This window comes from Carassius carassius, chromosome 25 (assembly GCF_963082965.1).
Source record: "Carassius carassius chromosome 25, fCarCar2.1, whole genome shotgun sequence".
NCBI lineage: Eukaryota > Metazoa > Chordata > Actinopteri > Cypriniformes > Cyprinidae > Carassius > Carassius carassius.
In genome coordinates this window covers 689,544-707,495 of record NC_081779.1, presented here as the reverse complement: position 1 = coordinate 707,495, position 17,952 = coordinate 689,544, and the positions used below count along the sequence as shown (strand labels likewise).

The 17,952-nt window shown below is 38.0% G+C and overlaps 1 long non-coding RNA gene across 1 annotated transcript; it reads left to right on the top strand.

Moving 5' to 3' along the window:
- The first annotated feature begins 5,480 nt into the window (after positions 1-5,480).
- LOC132104589 (uncharacterized) lies at positions 5,481-6,636 on the top strand. The gene is made up of 3 exons (XR_009423545.1): positions 5,481-5,632; positions 6,371-6,443; positions 6,533-6,636. It is a non-coding gene; the product is annotated as an uncharacterized LOC132104589 (long non-coding RNA).
- Positions 6,637-17,952: the final 11,316 nt, after the last annotated feature.

Below are 17,952 nucleotides of genomic sequence, written 5' to 3'. Positions count from 1 at the left end.
CCAGTTTAACGGCGGTTGGCATCCAGTTTATTGGTGGATTACCGCCCTCTTCTGTTCCGGAGTGTGGATCAGATAATAAGTTTTCCTACTAAAATGTACACATCTCTCATATTGTCCCCTAACATTAATATCTACACACACATCATGCATCAAATCCTGCCTAAAACCCCTTCCTCCCTTAAAACGTAATCAATATTCTACTCTCGCGTGGTTCTGTGTGATTTGGCAACTTCAAGTTACGCCTCCTACTTCAAGTTACGCCCACTTCAAGTTACGACCCCGTCTTGCAGTCTGCAGACGTACACGCTTGGTTCGGACTCAAATATTATAATATGAACACAGTCCAGCTGGGGCAGGGGTAGGGGGGAGTAACCGAACTCGGGTTCGGACCAGGCAAGTGAACCAAGTGTGAAAGCACCCTTATTTACGCCCGATGTAATAGAGTGCTGAAGGTATGACGTCAATTTGTAGATCAACACTTGCAAGTGAGTTAGCATTTTGGCATTTCCGGTTCCCTCGCCTCAAAATCTATGGGTTGTTTAAATGGGTTTTTGCTAAATCGCCTGAAATAAGGTCTGTGGTTAACAAAGCCTCTAAATATTTTCACGTTTTGATCTATGACATAAAACACACCAGTTATAACCTGCTTGTGATTTTTATAAACTTTATTGTGTCTTAAAAACGGTGGTTGCTAACAAGTTGCTAAAAGGGACTACATCCTTTGGCAGGCACTTTAGACGTCATCATGACAAACATGAAATGTCTCACTAGCCCGCGTTTGATAGTTATCTTAAATGCATAGAACACTATTATAACTCCACTATATCTCCCTAGTTTTACTTCCCGAGACTCGATAAACCTTGTCCCTGATGCTGGCCCTTACAATACCAGTAAGTAAACCTGCATCTAAGCTGCACTGTTCTACATGTCCAGATTTATAAGGGTTCCTTCCTCGATCTATGGTTTTTCTATTGTCTAAAAAAAAGGACATAAGATTGGAAATTGATATGGCCATAGATAACGTTAGTGCTTCTGAGATGGTAAAAGTGCGTTTTTATATGCATACATACAATACAGAGAAAGATAATCTTTAAAGTTTATTTGGGGCACAATGATCAGGCATAATAATCTTAATCACAAAGAAAATAATATTAAGGTTTATATAAACTACAAACGTCTCTTAACACGATAAGTCAAAAGTTGTATTTGTTAACATTAGTTAATGCACTAAAGAACAAACAACAAACTGCTGTATTTTTCTTAACTAACAAAATTTAATAAATACTGTATCAAATGTATTGCTCATAGTTAATGTTAGTTAATACATCAGTGTCAACAAATGAAACTTTATTGTAAAGTGTTACACTAGAAAACTAGATTTTGCCTGATAGAGAAAAACATATAGTTGACAAAACCACTAAATTATCAAATTTAAAAACTAGTCAAAAGAGTTTAGTAACTTTGTTAAGTAACATTAACCAATTAAGCAAACAGACACAGCTTTATCGACTAAAAAATTTATTTAGCTTTCAGTTTCAGTCACCAATTCACGTAAAAGAAAAAAAAGAAAGATATGTGGGACACAACAGTGGAACACTTCAGGAGCGTCAAAGTCATTATATTTGTTGAATTCTACACGATTTCAATGAGACCCTTTTATAGCAGGGTCTATTTAAAGCATCTCTATTTACATTGTTTTACATGTTTTCTCAAAGGAAATGGAAGACTTATTTGGGAAATCTGGAGTTGGGAGTGCACCATCAGGCACAATCTGCTCGACTCCTCTGTTCAACACTACCTCATCCCAGACCAAGTCCTCAATTGCACAGGCCACAGGCTCCCAAGAACAGCCTCTCCCAGAAGAACAACCAGGTCCCTCCACTGCTATGCCCTCCAAAGAAATGCACAGAAGGAGACAAACAGCATCAACATTCTGTGAAGTTTATGAAGCGCATTCAGAGAGGAGAACAGCTGCTCTAGAGTCACTAGTGCGGCCTGACTTGGAACGCAGAAGAAGGCTTAAAGAGAGGCGGAGAAGGATGTTTGAAAAAAAATCTCTTACCTGCCTTGGAGAAATCATTGAACAACTAAAAAAAATCAGTAAATCCCAGGAAATGATAATCGATCTATTAAAAAATAAAGTTTAACCATATAATCCATTCCCATGTGTATCATCATTTTATTGCTTATCACATCATTATTATAGAGAACACAAACATTCCTCCCTAGAGAGGGGACAGTGGTTGACTAGCAGAATATATGTCAATCATTTGATAGTAAGTGCTTAAAATAATCCTGTACAATCCCATCCACCACCTCACAAAACAGTTAAATCAAAAACCTTCTTAAGATAAGTTTAATGGAGGGAATTGTTGAAGGTAGAACAAGTAAATGTGATGTTCACAGGCGGCCACAGATTGCATCTCTATAATGTGAAGCATTATTGTGAATGTGGGCTTCTGGTGGGTATGGCTCATCCTCCATAACATCTGCCTGCTGATCCTCGTCAATTTGGTCATTGGATTTCAGGCAGATGTTATGAAGAATGCAACAGGCTGTGACTGCAGAAGAAATGTTCTTTACTTTTTTCATGTGAAGACATCTGAGTCTCCTGAATTTTGATTTTAAAATTCCAAATGCATGCTCAATAACTACACGAGCAGAATTCAGTTTCCTATTGAAGCATCTCTGCCTGAAAGTCAAGTGGCCATTGTCTCTGTATGGCTTCATAAGCTGAAGCGAGAGAGGGTATGCAGAATCTCCAATTATATGCATGCCCTCAGGAACCAGGGAATGTGGATCTTCCTCAAGAAGTCGGCCTACCTCTGACAACCGAAATGCCCTTGAATCATGCCAACTACCAGGGTGACCCACACTGACATGACAGAACCGCCGCTGACTGTCACAGAATCCTGTAAGAATTACAGAATAGAACTGTTTCCTATTGATATAGGCCACAGGATTCTCACAGTGCGGTTTTACTATTGGAATGTGGCATCCATCAACTGCACAGACAGTGTTAGGAAACCCAGCTGTTTCAAATTCTAACTGTGATATGTGCAGGGCTTGTCCTCTGGGCCAGGAGATGTAATGTGACAAATGTGTTATTACAAGAGAACAGAAATCATGCAGGTGTGTTGAAACTGTAGATTTGGTTATGTTAAATCTGTCTGCCACTCCTCTATAGGACTCTTGGTTGGAAAGAGTCCATAGAGAGGCAAGTATACTGTTTGTCAGCGGCACCTTAGTCTGCTGTTTATTCATGTAAAAAGGACCAAGTGTATTAATTAAATCCTGCATTAGGAAGAGAAAAAAAATAGTTATCATATAATAAAACCATGGACACATGAATTTGCATGGGGGGAGCATATGCCTAACATGATGTTTTGTTTGCCTACATACCTCCACATGACCTCTAGAAAGTCTGAAATGACTTTGAAACTCAGAAGGACTGTACAAATGGACCACATTCTCAACAAAGTGAGGAATTTTAGGGACATTCCTAGGAGAGAGAAAACATTTATTTTACGTTTTAATTAAATCCTTTAAACCTTTATTTTATTTAGTGCTGAATTATCTGCAGTCTGGACTGTTTATTTTCATTAGATCTATTCAACTTGCAACATACCAAGACCAGATAGATTTATATCCCTACTATTTACTGAAAAAGCCATTTTAAGTAATGAGCACTTCACCTTAAGTGATTCTCCTCATCATAACCATCTTCGTGCAAAAGCAGTGGTATTTCAATTGCATCCACTTCGTCTGCGATAAAGAACGCGAACGCGATCTCTTCCATTGCTGACGTTTGCAGTCCACAACACAGCGAGATTCAGGAAGTGTCCGGCTTGCCTGCACTTTTTTAACTCCTCCCCTTACTGCAGCCGCCTACTCTCGCTTACAATTCAGGCGAGGCAAGGCGCATCTCAAACAAGCCTATTTTAATCTCACGTCCTTTCTGGGAGCGACACAAAGCTGCGATAACATTTTTCAATTTGCACTTGAAATATAACTCGGATAACATTACATATATGTTTTCCAGCAAATCAGAATAATTTATAATCACGCCTTTTCTGCTGCGCTGTCGGTCTCGCGTAACCGCCATGTTTGTAGTTTTTTTTTTTTTTTTTTACAATTTTTAGGCGCATCTTGACATCACTGCGCGTGCTGCGGACCATGTTACGGCAGTGCAGTTTCTTGATTACTACGCCGGAATTGAAGTATAGTTCCTAATCATATCGCCCTAAAAATCAAGTAGGGCTCGCTGCAGCCTGCGGTGGACATCCAACCCCGCCCACATCCAAGCGTGACGTCGATACTCCGCCCACATCCAAGCGTGACGTCAGAAACCACACCCACATCCAAAGACGTCACATATCCAACCCTGCCCACTCGGATGTGCCATCATAAACCGCGACTATATCCGTCTACGTAACGTTCTCATTAAATTTCAAACAGGAAGAATCGTCGAGAAGACGTGAAGTGAAGAAGTTTGTGATGTTTTTAATCGGTAAAAGAAGGAAATATTGTTTTGCCATCGCCAGAAAGAAGAAGAAGAAGTTGTTGTTATCTGTATTTGCCAGTTGCCCAGAAGAGGAAGAAGTTATCTGCAATGGCTGTAAGTAATGAAAAATTCGGTTCTTAGCCCAAAAGTGTTTGTCACACTCATTGTATGTCTCTGCTTAACGTTAATAGTTAAAATGGTAAAATGTACACATTAAATTATCAATGAATGTTTTGTTAGACATGAAGTGAAACGATAGCACAACGATAACTGTTTTGTTATGGGCTTTAGTAAAGTTACAAAGACACGATGCTGACTTCACACAGGCACGTTATAAGGCTACCAACACTGCTGTGTTTACTTTCATAATGTCTATAATGCTCCTAACTGTATCCTGATAAAATGTATGTGCATTGATTCATCCTTCATGTTTTTTTTTTTATATCCCTGACACATAATACTGATCTCTCTCACACACACACACTCACACTTCACCTCTCTCACATACATGTACTCCCCTGGCCCCACGCAAAACACATGGAATATATTTAATGATATACACTGACAACTCTTGCACAATAACTTGTTTGAGCAACCACACAATTCACTATGTCTTACTATGTCTCTGTTCATGGCAAATCTTTGTATCCTTCTATATACACATAATATTTATCATGTTTTACAGGATCCTACACCTCTGCAGTCCAAACCTGATCCAGAACAGTTCTGCCGTGATGGGGGGGTTTGGATGTCCCTGCTGCAGTTTCACCACTGAAGAGAAGTTCTCTTTTACACTTCACCTAGAGAACCACATAAGTCATGCAGTGGAGCATGGAGGTATGGTGAGAGCATGTCTTTAGAAATTGATTGGTTTTTGTGTTTTTAAATCATATATGCATGTATATGTATGTTGTATAATCTAAATATGTATGTGAATCTCAAAGAACAACAAGGTGAACTGTAGTTTTTTGGGAACCACTAAAGTGATGAGAATATTGTTGTTATTTATCTATGTGTGTTTTGTAACTTGCTGTGTACACTCTACACTTTTGTTAATTTTTTTTTCTACAATCCTACAGGTTAAGTCATCTTAAAATGAATGGCCCATGGAAGATCATTATAACCAAGGTACGAGAATGCAATCATCAGTTTTTTTTTTCAGTCCTTGTTCTGTAGTATATGTATAAAAAAAAAATTAATTATACATTTTAAATATTTGATAGAATATTCCAACCCAGAGAGAGGGACTGGATTGTGGTCTGTTCATGCTGATGGTAAGCTGTGAATTACAGATTCTGAGCAGTTATGGTGATGGCAAAAGTTTAGTTTAGTTTACATGCAGTATTTAGATGAATATGGTCATGTTATCTGTACGTTACAGTAAATTGGTGTCAGTTAATTTCAATATTTGAATTTTCTCAATGGTATTTGTTGTCTGTTTCAGGATGCACTCTATATGGCCCTGGACTGGACATTTGACTTTAGCCAGGTGATGACCTCAAATTTTCTTTTGGAAGGTTTTTATTTTTTATTTTTTCCAGAAGTTTTTTCAAATGCATTCTCAGTTTTTTATTTTGTGTTTTATCTGTTAGGATAACATCCCTCAGCTCCGAAGGTGGTGGTGTAGTGCAAAACATGTCACATCCAAGGTACACACAACTGGTTAATGAAATGAAATTGATTCTTCTGCATTCAAACTACCCAGACACACTAAATGTTTCCTCCTAGAATGTTAAGCAGTATCAAAACTTTGGAGAGGCCACAATGTTGAATGTTTAGAAATGTGTTGAATGCTTTGAGTGGTTGGAAATACTAAAAAGATGCTCTACAAATGGTCACTTACCTAACCTTTGAGTCTGTCTTTAGGTTGTCAGAGTCCACCATCACCAAACAGCCAGCCAGTACGGAAACTGTGATGGGTCAAGATGACAGTGATGAGGTAAAAACTTTTTTTTTTTTTTTTGTAAAAATAATTATAGTAATTTTAGATTTACCCCACAAACACAGTTTATTTTGTACTTTCAACAGAAGATCGAAGAGGAACTGAAGAGGAAGTTCATAAGGGACATTGGTGTAGCATGGTGCTGGGTTCAGAGCCACTGTGAGCTGTTCCATGGAGAGGTGACAGAGCCTTAATTTCTTCAGATGGACGAAGAAAAACGGTCTAATATAATCAAAGACTACCTGAAAAGAGAGACTGAGAAAGCAAGGGAAGCCTGTGTGTTTGTCTTTGACAATCGCGAGGATATGGAAACATTCTTATTAAATGTGTTGATGAACAGGGGCTGAAAGTCAATACCATGTTTCTGGGAGTTATTTAATTTATAATAATTTATTTACTCTACATTGTTGAATATTATTGTTTTGTGAAATAAATATAACAATACCCAGTGAAACAAGGGATGTCTTTTTATTGATCTTTATGCATCCGTAGGACTTGGACACATTTTTATATATATTTGTGTTGATGGAAAAAGGCCCAAAAGTCAATGCCATGTTACTTACATAATCTATCAAAGCAACCAATGACTTAAGCCTATGTATGTGTAGCTTAGTCTATATAGAGAACCGTCAATCCTATCATGCAAATGTAGTTGCTCTTTTTTGCGAGGTGATAAAAAAATTTTCCATGCACATATAAAAATATTAGTGTGTAGATCATAATTGTTCTTGTATATAAATAAAAGGAAAATAAAAATACTTAAAACCAAATGAAGTATATAAATTTGCCAATTTCAGCAACATTTTTTTATTTAAAGTGAAAGAAATATGAAAAATAAACACATGTAAAAAAAAAAAAAATAAAGAGGGGAGGATTCCAGTTATTGCATAACACCCATATTTATCCTTAAAATAGTGATATGATCACTAACATTCCTACCTTATAAGTGAAACATATTTTTAGAGAATTAGATAAATAAAAATGCCTTAAACCAAATTGTCTACTTAACTTTCATATTGTCTAAGGTATGTTACAATCGATCATAAAATATGTGAATTTGTCATTACATAATCGAACAGCGGAAGGTATAAAAATTTTATTAATTTACCTAAGTATAATCAACCAATGCAGGCGTTTTACCGGCTGTTTGGATGAATTTACTTCCATACATTAGAGATGTGGCCTAGGTTTAATTTGTACTATTTAAATTTATTTAATACAAGTTATTTAACCTGTATTAGTAAAACGAAAGATAACATTATTTAATTTGATCCCCGAATCAATATACTTCCGCCATATTCATTCAATTTTGTTTACGTCTTAAAATTGTACTTTGACAAAATGTTAATAATAAAAAAAAAAAAAAAAACATACTTCCGCCATTTTTGCACATGCGCACAACACATGGGTGTTCACCTGGCAGCATCACCCGATGACGTATTTATACGAATGGCATAGGCGTGGCGTCTGACGTCACACTTGGATGTGGGCGGGGTTGGATGTCCACCGCAAGCTGCAGCGAGACGCTCCTCCTAAAAATCGCAACTTTTCCTTTTCCGCTATACTTAGTACACGATATAACTACAGAAATGTCAAGTTTTAAATAGAAAAAATATCGAAACCTTTTGGTCATTTTTGAACGCGATGCTACTGGTCTAATAGGATTCAATGATGTTAAAGTGCTATCCCCAGACACGGAGATCGGCTGAATGCATTAAAAAACAATAAAAATACATTTATTAACTCCGGGGGAGTTGGAGAATGAGACCATTTCCAAAAAAAAAGTGTTCCTTTAAACGAATCAGAGAAGTGGAAAGACAATGTGTGTTTCAGAGTAAAAACTAGTATTTTTTTTTGTAATTGATTTTTTGTAATTATAAGAATTGATTCCTTATTGTTATTAATGATTATTTTTCTTTTTTAAATTCCAACACCGTAACTAACATTGTCGCGTCTTACTGTGCCACACAAGAAGATAAACTCTCTACACCGGGCGTGACAAAGTGACTATTGCAAATTAGTTTGTCCTTCTTATTAAATTTATTGAGAGTGCTGCTTGGTCATAAATAGACCTAGACATTTACTTCTGGGATATGTAACGTCGTGTTTCCTGCGTCAGGTGTAGACAGTAGACACAGTGTTAAAGGCAGGGTAGGTAAAAAAAAAAAAAATGTATAAAAAACTTTTTTTCCAAATTTGTTTAAACTTTATTTATATATCAATACATAATTAAAATGTAAGTACTCTGAAAAAGAAAGTATAAAAATCAAGTGACTGTAGACCTCTCACGACTGTTTTAAAGACAGCTCATTATTTCCATTCACTCCACCCCCTCCCTTCTGGGCTCCTTCCAAAGCCTCTACTACGGCTCGCTAAGTAATGTTATGTTAGTTATATTACGCAGCTACGTGTGCTAATGACACATGCTTCATGAAAAAAATATGTATGATCAAAATACAAAAAGAAAGATTTACCTGTCCAGCAGAAATAAAGCCATCAAGGAGTCACTTTTCAGCCCCTTGAGTTCCCTCAGTTCTCGCCATCGCTGGAAAGCCACGCCGATATAAACTCGCGTTTTATTTCTTTGTTTATCCAAAGACTTTTTGTTCATTGCCTTTTTTAGTGATGGCATTTATGGCTCTTTGAGGGGATCCGGATCTTCGCGATCCGTTCCTTTCAAAGAGAGCCGGCTCTTTTGGCTCTTTTTAAATATTTAGTCAGTTTTAAGAAGCCAGCTTGGGGGCATCTCAGTTTATCCTGGAAATAATCACTGGGAATAATGATGAGGTGAGATTTGTAGTCAAATAATTAAAACTCAGATATCACACACCAATATCTGAGTTTGAATTATTCTGAAATATTGATTATTACCTCATTTGTCATGTGTGGACTATATTCCATAGGGTTGCACAAATCCCTCTGCTTAGACAGTGACATCACTATTTTGGATTTACCTTTAGTACAAAGTGTGTGTGTGTAAAGCTACGTTGACTTATGTTATTCATACAATACCTACTCACGAATAAACATCAAAAAGAAAGCCGGCTGCAATGAATTTCTGTGCAAAACAGCTTTTACTACAAACACTTTCACACAAGAACATTGTTATCACACAAGAACATTTTGATAGAAAACTAAAAAATATATAAAGTAGATAAAATTCTAATAAATAAAATGGAAATGTCTACATACTACTGTAAACTTTGCAAATAGGACATCAGCCCCTTCAAGTCAATGAACAATAACAAAGTGGGCTGCAATGAATGTCTGTGACAGCTGACAATGACAGAGGCACGCAGGGTTTTTTTTCCACTGGAGTCCTACTCACGTGAAGGATGCGTGCACAACTAATAACTAATATCATCACGCTATAAAGGGTTTGCCTGCGCTGGGTGCGCCCCTCCCCCTACAACTGTTCTGTCTCGTGGAGGAGCTCATTTGTGTGCATCTGTGTGAAACACGCATAGGAAAAAAGAACGACAGAAAGAACGGCTCCCCTCCAGCCGCGACTCGGCTCCCATCGTTCATGTTTATGAGCCGTTCAAAAGAATCGGTTCGTTCGGGAACGTCACAACTCTAAAGTTTACAAGGGTAAATACATATTTGTTATACTTAATTTTCTTTTCTGGCATAATTGTCAAAACACTTAGACATTGGCATTGTTGTTAAAACTCTTGACATGCTTATTCTGTGCATTATGAACAAGTTTTGTGTTAAATCATATTTATTTTGTCCATCGAAAGTGTGCTTTCACTTTAATTGAGCGTGGGCAGCACAGCAAAAATAGACCGGACGCCGAAACCCCCGCTGCACTGCTGTTCACGCGCGGCTCCTGCTCCCTTGTTCCTGTATGTTCCTGCTAGAGATGTGACGCTCGCGAACGAACCGATTCTTTTGAACGGCTCATAAACATGAACGATGGGAGCCGAGTCGCGGCTGGAGGGGAGCCGTTCTTTCTGTCGTTCTTTTTTCCTATGCGTGTTTCACACAGATGCACACAAATGAGCTCCTCCACGAGACAGAACAGTTATAGGGGGAGGGGCGCACCCAGCGCAGGCAAACCCTTTATAGCGTGATGATATTAGTTATTAGTTGTGCACGCATCCTTCACGTGAGTAGGACTCCAGTGGAAAAAAAACCCTGCGTGCCTCTGTCATTGTCAGCTGTCACAGACATTCATTGCAGCCCACTTTGTTATTGTTCATTGACTTGAAGGGGCTGATGTCCTATTTGCAAAGTTTACAGTAGTATGTAGACATTTCCATTTTATTTATTAGAATTTTATCTACTTTAAATATTTTTAGTTTTCTATCAAAATGTTCTTGTGTGATAACAATGTTCTTGTGTGAAAGTGTTTGTAGTAAAAGCTGTTTTGCACAGAAATTCATTGCAGCCGGCTTTCTTTTTGATGTTTATTCGTGAGTAGGTATTGGAGTAGGTATTCAATTACTGTCTGGTTTGGTTCAGCTACAAAATCAGATATCAGAAGACTACAGAGAACTGTTCAGACTGCTGAAAGGATTATTGGTGCTCCCCTGCCCACCCTCCAAGAACTGTACACATCCAGAGTGAGGAAAAGGACTCAGAAAATCACTCTGGATCCCTCACATCCAAGTCACCCCATCTTTGAACTTTTGCCATCTGGCCGGCGCCTCAGAGCCGCAAATACAAGAACAGCAAGGCACAAGAATAGTTTCTTCCCCCAGGCAATCTACCTCATGAACAGTTAAATGTTTCCCACTTAAACTTATGCAAAAATGTGCAATATCCTTATATTTATTTGTTACCCCTCCATCCTAGAACATTCCTGCATCTCACTCAATCCTATTCCATTATCATTTATAGCACAATTGTTAATACACTTATTTATTTGCCAATTTGTAAATCTCCTGTAAATTTTTTTTTTTTTTTTTTTTTTTTGTCTGTGTGTTGTTGTCTCTGTTTACTGGAAGCTTATGTCACTAAAACAAATTCCTTGTATGCGCAAGCATACTTGGCAATAAAGCTCTTTCTGATTCTGATTCTGATGATTGTATGAATAACATAAGTCAACGTAGCTTTACACACACACACACACTTTGTACTAAAGGTAAATCCAAAATAGTGATGTCACTGTCTAAGCAGAGGGATTTGTGCAACCCTATGGAATATAGTCCACACATGACAAATGAGGTAATAATCAATATTTCAGAATAATTCAAACTCAGATATTGGTGTGTGATATCTGAGTTTTAATTATTTGACTACAAATCTCACCTCATCATTCCTCCCAGTGATTATTTCCAGGATAAACTGAGATGCCCCCAAGCTGGCTTCTTAAAACTGAATAAATATTTAAAAAGAGCCAAAAGAGCCGTTCTTTTGAACGGCTCTTTGAAAGGAACGGATCGCGAAGATCCGGATCCCCTCAAAGAGCCATAAATCCCATCACTAGTTCCTGCACAACAGGAGACTGCAGTTTTAGTACCCCGTCTATAGGACCTCGGTTATAGGACCCTAGTTTTTTGTGACAGCGCCACCTACCGAACTGGATGATATAGCAACGGTTGCAGTTTCAGGACCGCAGTTATAAGACCCAGGTGGTTTAGTTTGTACATACATAGTTTGAAAGACATTTAATCTCGGGAGTATTTTTATTATATTTTATAAAATTAGTTTTTTATTCAAAATACATCAGAGGTAAAATTTAAACAATTACACAAAACAAATTACAAATGTATATCAATCTTTAAACAACTGAAAAAGTGAAGTCTTATTTAGTTTCTTGAATTATACTGTATATTGATAAACCTCCTTAAGTTTAACTAATTTGCTCGTTATCAGGTAAAATAAAGATGGAATCAGAATATGCGGTCACTAAATGATATAGCCAGATATTGTAATGGTTGTAGAGAGGCAAGACAAAACTCGAGAATGATTAAAGAATGAATTTATTGACACACACACACATATATATATATATATATATATATATATATATATATATATATATATATAATTTGTGCAAGAATAAAAGCACCAAAAAGACTCCCTTTTCCATCAGTTGCTGCACATGGCTGTAGGCTTCAACTCTGAGAGTCTGAGAGAGAGAGAGAGAGAGAGAGAGAGAGAGAGTGAGAGAGAGTGAGTGAGTGAGAGAATGAGAGAGTGAGTGAGTGAGTGAGTGAGTGAGAGTGAGTGAGAGAATGAGAGAGTGAGTAAGTGAGTGAGAGAATGAGTGAGTGAGTGAGTGAGAGAGTGAGTAAGTGAGTGAGAGAATGAGTGAGTGAGTGAGTGAGTGAGTGAGTGAGTGAGAGTGAGTGAGTGAGAGAATGAGAGTGAGTGAGTGAGAGAATGAGTGAGAGAGAGAGAGAGAGAGAGAGAATGAGAGCGAGAGAGAGAGTGAGTGAGAGAATGAGAGAGTGAGTAAGTGAGTGAGAGAATGAGAGAGTGAGTGAGTGAGTGAGTGAGAGAATGAGAGAGTGAGTGAGTGAGTGAGTGAGAGAATGAGTGAGAGAGAGAATGAGAGAGTAAGTGAGTGAGAGAATGAGAGAGTGAGTGAGTGAGTGAGTGAATGAGAGAGAGAGTGAGTGAGTGAGAGAATGAGTGAGAGAGAGAGTGAGTGAGTTAGTGAGAGAATGAGAGAGTGAGTGAGTGAGTGAGTGAATGAGAGAGAGAGTGAGTGAGAGAATGAGTGAGAGAGAGAGAGAGAGAGTGAGTGAGTTAGTGAGAGAATGAGAGAGTGAGTGAGTGAATGAGAGAGAGAGTGAGTGAGTGAATGAGAGAGTGAGAGAGTGAGTGAGTGAGTGAGAGAATGAGAGTGAGTGAGTGAATGAGAGAGAGAGTGAGTGAGTTAGTGAGAGAATGAGAGAGTGAGTGAGTGAATGAGAGAGAGAGTGAGAGAGTGAGTGAGTGAGTGAGAGAATGAGAGTGAGTGAGTGAATGAGAGAGAGAGTGAGTGAGTGAGAGAATGAGAGTGAGTGAGTGAGTGAGAGAATGAGTGAGAGAGAGAATGAGAGAGTGAGTGAGAGAATGAGAGAGTATGTAAGTGAGTGAGAGAATGAGTGTGAGAGAGAGTGAGTGAGTTAGTGAGAGAATGAAAGAGTGAGTGAGTGAGTGAATGAGAGAGAGAGTGAGAGAGTGAGTGAGTGTGAGAGAGAGAGTGAGTGAGTGAGTGAGTAAGTGTGAGAGAGAGAGTGAGTGTGAGAGAGAGAGTGAGTGAGTGAATGAGAGTGAGAGAGAGAGTGAGTTAGTGAGAGAATGAGAGAGTGAGTGAGTGAGTGAATGAGAGAGAGAGTGAGTGAGAGAGTGAGTGAGTGAGAGAATGAGTGAGAGAGAGAGAGAGAGAGAATGAGAGAGTGAGTGAGAGAATGAGAGTGAGTGAGTGAGAGAATGAGAGAGTATGTAAGTGAGTGAGAGAATGAGAGAGAGAGTGAGTGAGTGAGTGAGTGAATGAGAGAGAGAGAGTGAGAGAGTGAGTGAGTGAGAGAATGAGAGTGAGTGAGTGAGTGAATGAGAGAGAGAGTGAGTGAATGAGAGAGAGAGTGAGTGAGTGAGTGAGAGAGAGAATGAGAGAGTGAGTGAGAATGAGAGAGTATGTGAGTGAGAGAATGAGTGTGAGAGAGAGTGAGTGAGTTAGTGAGAGAATGAGAGAGTGAGTGAGTGAGTGAATGAGAGAGAGAGTGAGAGAGTGAGTGTGAGAGAGAGAGTGAGTGAGTGAGTGAGTGAATGAGAGTGAGTGAGTGAGAGAATGAGTGAGAGAGAGAATGAGAGAGTGAGTGAGAGAATGAGAGAGTATGTAAGTGAGTGAGAGAATGAGTGTGAGAGAGAGTGAGTGAGTTAGTGAGAGAATGAGAGAGTGAGTGAGTGAGTGAGTGAATGAGAGAGAGAGTGAGTGAGAGAGTGAGTGAGTGAGTGAGTGAGTGAGTGAGTGAGTGAGAGAATGAGAGAGAGAGTGAGAGAGTGAGTGAGAGAATGAGAGTGAGTGAATGAGAGAGAGAGTGAGAGAGTGAGTGAGAGAATGAGAGAGAGTGAGAGAGTGAGTGAGAGAATGAGAGTGAGTGAGTGAGTGAGAGAATGAGTGAGAGAGAGAATGAGAGAGTATGTAAGTGAGTGAGAGAATGAGTGTGAGAGAGGGAGTGAGTGAGAGAATGAGAGAGTGAGTGAGTGAGTGAGTGAGTGAATGAGAGAGAGAGTGAGAGAGTGAGTGTGAGAGAGTGAGTGAGTGAGTGAGTGAATGAGAGAGAGAGAGTGAGAGAGTGAGTGTGAGAGAGTGAGTGAATGAGAGAGAGAGTGAATGAGAGAGTGAGTTAGTGAGAGAATGAGAGAGTGAGTGAGTGAGTGAGAGAATGAGTGAGAGAGAGAGAGAGAGAGAGAATGAGAGAGTGAGTGAGAGAATGAGAGAGTGAGTGAGTGAGTGAGTGAGAGAATGAGTGAGAGAGAGAGAGAATGAGTGAGAGAGAGAGAGAGAGAATGAGAGAGTGAGTGAGAGAATGAGAGAGTAAGTGAGTGAGAGAATGAGTGTGAGAGAGAGAGTGAGTGAGAGAATGAGAGAGTGAGTGAGTGAGTAAGTGAGTGAGAGAATGAGTGTGTGAGAGAGAGAGAGAGAGAGAGAGAGAATTAAATAAGAAACATTTGTTTAACATGTTCAACTGAAAAATATCTCTGATTTTTGAGCTTTTTCACATTTGGCTCCCAAACTCTGGAATAGCCTTCCTGATAATGTTCGGGGTTCAGACACATTCTCTCTGTTTAAATCTGGATTAAAAACACTCTCTTTCGCCAAGCATACGAATAATGCATCTGTTAAATTGTGAGTGTAGTTGCATCTGATCAAATGTGCATTCTTAAGCTTGGGTTAAACTAATTAATTTTACTTTGTTGGAACAGCAGCTATGCTAATGATGTCTCTATTTGTTTACATATTTTGGTAACTAGGATTTACACAAGCTCCAGTCTGGATCCAGAACACCTGAGAAGAGATGATGCTGACCCTCAGAGGACCTCAGATGATCCTAACCCTGAATCAACAACAGAACTAACAAATATTGCCACAAGTGTGATTGCACCATATAATAATTGCTGTTAATAATGTTCATTATCTGACTGACTACATCTTGTATTATATTTTCAAAAAAAATAGTGTCATATGCGCACAAACTGACAGTCACCACTGTTAAGCTACTACTAAATATTGTAGAAACTTAATTTTCTGTAAAGGTGCTTTGTAATGGTTTGTATGGTAAAAAGCGCTAAAAGCCAATATTGAAATGTTGGAGTTCTAGAGAGAGAGAGTCAAATAGAATGTTCATGTTACTGACGTCTAATTCCAAACTCCAACTGTGTAATATATATTCTTCCACTTCACTGAAATAGTTATCAGAGAACAATCACTGTTGTGTTAACATAAATATCAGTAACAAAAGGGTGCACTGGGCATTGCTCAAAAATAATTAATAATCTACTCTGACCTACAATGATAATCCGGATCAGAAAAGAAGACCTGCTCAGCCTCCTGTAAGGAGACATTCTGGAGGACAGCCAGGGCATTTATGATGGATTAATGTAAATATACTATAATACTACTGAACATTGGATTGTTATATGCATCTTGAAAAAGAGAGAGCCTATTATATATAGAATATTTTGAAGTCATCTCAATTAAAATAAATCTAGTGCATTTTTTTCATCATATGTCCTACAATGATCCTAACCAAATCCATAAAATTCATATTGGCCATCACAGAAACTAACACATGATAACCATGGACTGACTGTGTGTGTCGTAGGCCTGCAGATTAGGCTAAATTGTTACAGACTTTTAAAACTGCCGAACGACATTGCAAAACAATGCCAAAATGACATGCTAATTTGTAGTGAAACCAGGCAGTTAAAACATGAAAGGTATTTTATACTTAACTAATTAGGTGAAACAATGATTAAGCAAGTTTTCGTACTAATACAGTAAGCTCCAGGTAAATCTTACACATTTAACATCAGCATGCTTTCATGCTCATCTTTTAAGCTAAATTAATGTGCTGGCTAGATTTACTTATTATAAAACGCAACAAGGATTCATTAAATCATGGCCACGAATTAAGAACATCGTAGTAATTAATACATCTAGAATAGGAATTCTAAATTCATGGGAATTAGTTATTAATTCATAGTTAGCAGCTCTCACTTTGGCTATGTAAACTTTGCTTCGTTTAAACGTAATATAATAACAGTTCATTTAATATCGGTACTTACAGTCTGATTGTCCGTGTCGTCCATCTCAAATGAGTGTTTTCGGTGATCCAGTTCAGTAGGTGGCGCTGTCAGAAAAAACTAGGGTCCTATAACCGGGGTCCTATAGGCGGGGTCCTAAAACCGCTGCATCCGATTGTGCAGGAATACCCTGCTCCCGGTGTGAATGCACTCATTGATTAACATGGAGCGCCGAAAAAAATACACGCTGTTCGCCGCCGCTCACGCTTGCGGTGTGAAACAGGGGTTACGGTTCAATTTATATTGTTTTTTCAGTCGCAACATAATTAACGTTGTAAATGAGTTCGTCGAATGATTTATTTCTACGTGAACTAGATGTAACGGGAACCGGAAGATTAAATATCAAATCACAGATTTCACAAATCACAGAGCCCTGGAAGATAAAATTTAACGTCTATATGCTTTGTAATCACAAATGCTCGTTTTGCACTAGCTGGAATTCACGCATGACGTAATCACGTAAGAAACAAAAAACGAATGTAAAATATTAAAGCGACAGATGACCAATATTTATTTAAAACGGTAAATGCTTAAAAAAAAAAAAAAAAAGGAACAAGGATTGATTACTGCAATTACCCCAATAAAAATACTTTAATTTATATAAGATATGAGATATTTTTGTCAACAGAAAGAGCTTTTTTAAATCAAGTTTAATCAATGTTGGTTAATATGTAAAAAGTACATAATACTTGGTGTATCGTCTCGCCACCTATTTTTTTTTCTTGATCTTTTTATATTCAACCATCTATATATTCACTGTCGTTTTTTGTAAAAATTTGTAAAAAGCAAGTGATTTTATATAAAAATATATGTGTTAAGTGATGGGACTTTTCCCAAACAAATATTAACAAAAAAAAGCATAACTGTAAGGAGAATAAAAGTTCTGATGCTCAAATCTATTAAACCAAACAGAAGTTCTTCATGGTGGTTAATTTTGTTAATTGTTGGTCTGTGTATAGAAGGCTATTAAATTAAAACTGAACCACATTCCATTCATTTCTTGTAATGATGGTGAATATTATCTTTATTTAGACTGAACTGGATAAAACTTTTAGTGCCACACAACAAGCTGTGGATGTTAATCATTACACAGCCCGCTGTGTTAAAGATAAATGATTGAGATTAAACGTCAAACGTCACACGTCAGGCAAATCGAAACTATAGACTGAACAGAGTCAAGGGTTGTGGTTTAATACAGTAAGTTGAACTTGAACATAAACTGAATGCAGTGATGGTTTAATGTTGCTGGTGTGTTAAG